Below are 6615 nucleotides of genomic sequence, written 5' to 3'. Positions count from 1 at the left end.
AATTACATGAAAGAGAGTTTGATGAGTTGAAGGGAAGCAGAAGAAAGTAAAGGATGGTGGGGGGTTGGGGCTTGGGTATGGTCACCATGCACGTTAAGCGTATGTAGATGCCTTTCCATGCCATCCAAAACAAGAATCAAAGACTGTCCATCCCTGAATGGTGGGGGGTCGGTTGGGGCTTAGGAAAGAGAGGAGTGACAAACTTTACTACCACCCCTTTTTATTAAAGTAAGCAAAGATCCGTATCAAGAATCACAAGAATCAAACCCACAACCGGGACCAAAGTACGCATCATTTTCTACTTGCACAATCCAATCTTACGAGGAAAATATTCTAACCGATATATCAAAGACTGTTCATCCCTGGATCATTACAAACATGAATGTTTGAATCTTTTAGGGAAAATGAAGCTTGGAGATTAATGCAAATGAAGTATCGGATATATTTTCCTGATCCTATTCACAAACACAGAAGGCAAAGCAACTAAGTACAGTATGTTTTTTCATCTATATAAGGGGGGGAAAATACAGAGCCAAATGCAAAGGAAAATACATGTCAATTACTTGCTACAGAATTGTTGCAACAGAAATGTCAGTGCAAGTACTTTGAATAATGCATTCTACAATGTAGGTGAGGTCATATGTCATTTGTTGGAAAGGTTGTTGCCAGACGATCAGTGGCGTCAGCCAGCTGAGTCCCTGATAACTCAGCATGAGGTATGTGATACTTCTGTAGGGGTTTGTGCATTTTCCACTGAAGCAACATGTTGACGAAACAGTCAGAAGAAAAATTGATGATAAAAATAATAAGGTTTAAAAAAAAATACAAAAAGGAAGAGGATTAAAATATAACGTCATGTGTGTAATAATATAAACTAAGGGATTACGATGTAGCAAATTAGCAAAGGAGAACTTGATCAAAGAAATCAACTAATATTTACGTAACAATTTGATAATTATTCAATCAACTTTCACCCTACCATACGAGAAGTTGTGATATGAGGTGAAAAACTGACCTCCAATTACCAACCTGCTTTTCTTTGGAGTGCTGTTAATCAAGTGCATTAATTGCAAAACTTACTTCGCTTAAAGCAGTAAAGAGTAAATGGATACCAATGGCTACCAAAACCAAATTTTTTATTCATAATTTTAAAGAGATTATATGGATGCCAGTGGCTACCAAAACAAAGATTTTTTATTCATAGTTTTTAAAAGTGGCCTAGCCGCCTGCGAAAGGCCTGATAACCTGGTAATACTTGTTTGCCTAAATCTTGGAAGCGCCTAGCAGAGCATAGATCATGATGTGGACTGCAAAGATTAGACAATGGTCTAATTTGCTTCACTGCCTCCTCCACGTCCTCCAACCTCCCTAGTTGCCGCGACCTCCTCCAACCTCCCTAGTTGCCGCGACCGACTCCAAACATCTCATCCACCTCCTCCAACCTTCAACAAAATCCCCCTCCTCCCCAGTCAAGCAAAAGAAGAAATCTTCAACAAAATCTCCCTAGTTGCCGAGACCCTCCAATTGCCTTTTCTGACATAAGTTCAAAGGCCCACTGAAAGAGAGCGCATTATAAGCCTATGGAATTGTTGTAAACAAAGTCTGAATATTCAACTAATACAATCCCAGGAGACAATCACTTGATCCACAAGGATCCTAAACAATTCTTCTGACTGAAAGCTATCATATTAAACATACAATAAACAATAAAGAATTGCGAAATCAAGCTAAGTTGTAATTCACATAAATCTCAGTAAAAAAGTTCCAACACTAATTCAATGCAGCAGGAGGCAAGAACCAGCATTGATGAGGTCTAAATACTCCACTGCTACATAAACATCATAAAGGGCAAATAGGCAAACATTGCACTGCTCAAGCCTACATAAACTTCATAAAGAGCAAATAGGCAAACATTGCACTGCTCAAGCCTTCTTAGTTAATTGGTCTATTCTATCAAGAGTTCGGCTCCAGTTAGTTTCAGCTCAAACAGCATAAACACTATTCAATTACTAAATTACTACTGCAAGTTTACAGCAAACTGCTTTCTGCTGTAACTCCAGTGAGCTGGTATAAGACTGTTTGGGACAATTTTAACTATCCTAAACACTCATTTACTATCTGGCTAGCTTGCAATTCAAGACTTCTTACCAAGGATAGGCTATGCAGACTGGGGATTTTAAATCCTAATCAAAACTGCTGTGTTCTGTGTTCTGGTCATCAGCTAGAAACAATTAGCCATCTGTTTTTTGATTGTCAGTTTTCGATGGAAATCTGGAATGGAGTTATGGACTGGTTGAATTTTAAATGGAGGTCTTGTGATTGGAACATGATCATTGGTTGGTATTCAAACAACTTAAAAGGAAAGGGTTCCAAGAAGAAGTTAAAGAGGCTTGCGCTTGCTGACACAACTTATATGATCTGGCAGGAACGCAACTTCAGGATTTTCCAGAACAAATTGAGGAGCTCGCTGCAAGTTCTTCATAATATCAAACTGTCAATATATACCAAAGTTTTACATGAGAGTACAAATGTTCATATGAGGAATCTCATTTTGTAAGTTGGTTCTTTTGAGTTTTGATTACCAGGGAATGTCTGATTTTTGATATGTTACACAATGTCCATATTGGAAATGAATAAAGTTCAGTTCATTTACCAAAAAAAAAAAAGAATTAGAAGACACTATTTTCATATTGAGTCAGCACAAATCTTATACAATTATAAAAAAAAAAAAAAAAAAAAAAAAAAAAAAAAAAAATTACTACTGCAAGGAACCGATGAATCTTATAGAAATGACAATCCCCATGTTTGGAGACAATATGCAACCTGAGCTTGACGCCAATCAAGTCAAAGTAAATGATTATTAATAGAATTAGAAGACACTATTTTCATATTGAGTCAGCACAAATCTTATACAATTATAAAAGTGTGTAGAATGTTAAAACAATTTTTCCCCAAAATGCCATCTAACACATCCGTACATACATACATGCACACATATATAATGTGACAATTACCCTCTCTAGCATATCCATATCCATACATACACACATACATGAATACAACATCCCCATTGAACACTCATCGCCATCATAACCTCACCACCACTTAATCCTTCATGCTGAATACACACTAATAACCATTTAATCACCACCATAACCTTAGCAATAATGCATATCCCCTTAAAATCTCAATTAATTTGAAATTAAGACCCCTAACCTTTGAGCTTCTATCATCAGTAACAATATTGTTATCTCCTCTGTATATTCAGCCAAAACAAAGCCAAAAACGCTGGTATCAAATCTTAATCGAGATCTCCTTAAATGTCACTAAGCTCAGGAAATACCCACATTAGCTAGACCGCCAACCAATCTGCCACACTTTATGCACCATCAAGGACCGTGTTCGACTACAGTACAGTCCTAAACCTCAAAGATCGCCATCGACCAGGTCCAAGGTTGATGGGCGCGATGGAGTCGAGGGCTAACACTATAGAAGTAATCAGCTAACTAATGTCGTTGGAGGGCTAATCAGCTAATAATGAGCTTGTAAAGCGCGCCATCAGTAATGGAAACCATCCTAATGTCGTTGGAGGGCTAATCAGCTAATAATGAGCTTGTAAAGCGCGCCATCAGTAATGGAAACCATCTAGATAATTTGAGCATACCACATCAAGAATAATGAGCTTGTAAAGCGCGCCATCAGTAATGGAAACCATCTAGATAATTTGAGCATACCACATCAAGCCAAGTGATCATTAGCCATTCAACTCATCTAAATTATTATTTACTAATAATTTGAAAATAACAAGATGCTTAACATGAGTAACTAATGCTGAATTTTGCCTCGTTAGCTTGAAGAGACCAGTAATGGCAATAAGCTTCAGGGAATTATTGAGGTGGTAGGAGCAGTAAGAACGGTGATGGGACGAGGATCACTTGTGCAAATCATTGAATAGTGCTTGAAAATTGATGGAACATTTTTGGGTCTATATCATCTTTGTTTCAATGATTTATTGATCATAGCTCTCAAGTTTGAAGACCTTTGTTTCATGGCGAAGGAGATGAAGCGCAATAGATGGCGAGATCTTTTTTCTCCTGCTACACATCGACTGCTGGTTAATAGATGAAAGAGGCGACTTATTGGTGATGGATGCACAAGTATACGCAATTGCCAAGAACAAGCAACTTCTTTAGGTTCAAAGACGACTTATTGGTGATGGATGCACAAGTATACGCAATTGCCAAGAACAAGCAACTTCTTTAGGTTCAAAGAATCTTTTTAATATGCATGATTTCAGGGATACGCAATTGCCAAGAACAAGCAACTTCTTTAGGTTCAAAGAATCTTTTTAATATGCATGATTTCAGGGTGATATATGAAAAACCATACTAATTTATATATATTTATAAATAAATTATAAATTGATGTATTAACATACGTACTACTTTCACTCAAAACTTCTTTCTACACTACAACAAAAGTTGTAAATTATGATATATTTTTTGTCTCTACGTGACACATTTTTGTGTCGCACAAATATAGCACGACACATATCAAAAGTCTGGTTATAGCATGTGTGGAGAGCGTTTTTCTACACATGTGCGAACGTGTCGCAAAACTCACGACACAAATATATGTCGAAAGTGGTGACAAATACATGTGTCGCATAACTCTTGACAAATACATGTGTCAAGAGTGGTGACACATAATTGTGTTTAGATGATGAAAATATAAAGATTATGATAATTAACACTATATCTTCCCAGAAGGTCACCCATTTTAGGATTAATCTCATCAAAGCACGCTTAACAATAGAGTTTTTTAGCTTATACACTAATCATAAATATCTAATAATTATCATAATTAATATCTAAATTTATTATTTAAGAGCATCAATATATCCTCTCACAATCCATGTTGACCTATTAGTTTTTTCACTTATATTTAACTAGTGTGAACACCATGCACAGCACGACATATTTTTTTACTGCTACAATAATTTTGGTTTAACTGCCATGGTAATTTTTTTGAATTGCTACAGTACCCCCCCCCCCCCCCCCGCCTCTACTACAGTATCCAGTGTGCTACAATAATACTTTTCAAAAAACCAAAGTTTCAAGTTTTTGGATTTTAAATTTACAGCTATAAAATACCTCATTCTTCTAAATTGTTGGAAAAAACTATCATATTATACTATTATTAATATAAAATACCTCATTTTATAATAATGTTATTTATTATTAATATAATATTATACTATTATTAATATAATACAATTTATATATTATATTACATTTACTATACAATATATCATTATAATATTACTATTATATTTTTAAATATTTTACTATTATATAATATTTTATAATTATTAATTTATTACAGTTTATTTATTAAAAAGTTAATAATATTATAGCGATTATACTATTGTGTAGCATATTATTATATCATTATTATATTATTATTTATTTTTAATAACTTTTTTATTAGTTTATTTATATTTTATTATTATTTATTATTATATAATACATTGTTAACATATTAAATACTAGTATTTAATAACATAATATGTTATTATATTGTTATATAAAATAATTTATTTATTATTTTTTTATATTATTTAATAAATATTACTAATATATTAGATTAACTATATATAGTATAGTATAAGCATGTTGCTAATAACTCTATGTTAATTACATTTAATATATTATGTTATACATTATATTAACACCTTCTCAAACTCAAAACCAAAACACCAAACTTAAAACACATTTTAGGTGTTATGAAATAAGTGTTGTGTTTTTGGTTTGGGGATGATTTAGCTTAAAAAACACCATGGTTTCCAAACACACAGTGTTTTATTTTTGACAAAAACACCATGAAAACAAGTAAAACATCATGGTATCCAAACGGAGCCTTAGTGTTTGTGTGTCTATATTTTAACTTGTGTTTTAAGGGGGTAGAATGTAATGATCATGAATTTTTGATATTAGTTAAAATAATTTTTGGATATTTTAAAATATTTAATTATTATTTTTAAAAGAGTAATTGTATTTTTCTCGATTTTTTAGAATTTTCTACGATTTAAAAGTCCAAAATTTATATTTATTTAAATGATTTTGATATTTATAAATTAACTTAGTGTAGTAAAAATTTCTGGAATTAATCCGTTGTGTTATCAATACTATTACGTATTATTTTGAATAATACGTTGTATTATTTTTATTATTATGTATTATTTCGTATCATACGTTGTATTATTATTACATATTATTTTATACAATTTATTGTATTATTACTATTATTGCATATTATCTGTTGTATTAGTATAACTGGTACATTTTATTATATAGATAATTTTCCCATAATTATTTAATTTTAAATGTAAGTAATTATATTTTTTATTAATTATTATCGTTTAATTGTACAATTTATTGTATTATTTCTACTATTGCGTATTATCTGTTGTATTAGTATAACTTGTATATTTTAGTTTGTATAGATAATTTTTTCATAATTATTTGATTTAAAATGTAATTAATTATATTTTTTTATTAATTATTTTCGTTAAATATCTAAACCCTAACCATAATTACATTCCTATATATATAC

The 6615-nt window shown here is 32.1% G+C and overlaps 1 long non-coding RNA gene across 3 annotated transcripts in view; it reads right to left on the bottom strand.

The window, feature by feature from the left end:
- The window catches only part of LOC109830616, a 12845-nt gene continuing 6559 nt past the window's right edge, over positions 330 to 6615 (bottom strand). The window contains exon 3 of one of the 3 annotated variants that reach the window (XR_002244361.1): positions 330 to 753. This is a non-coding gene — a long non-coding RNA (uncharacterized LOC109830616). Of the gene's footprint in view, positions 754 to 3738; positions 4098 to 6615 lie in introns of those variants that run through there. The other 2 variants (XR_002244363.1, XR_002244362.1) reach the window with 2 other exon arrangements.

Source organism: Asparagus officinalis, chromosome 2 (genome assembly GCF_001876935.1).
Source record: "Asparagus officinalis chromosome 2, Aspof.V1, whole genome shotgun sequence".
NCBI classification, from domain to species: Eukaryota; Viridiplantae; Streptophyta; class Magnoliopsida; order Asparagales; family Asparagaceae; genus Asparagus; species Asparagus officinalis.
Note: the sequence above shows the minus strand (reverse complement) of the source record. Positions and strands in the feature narration are given on the sequence as shown.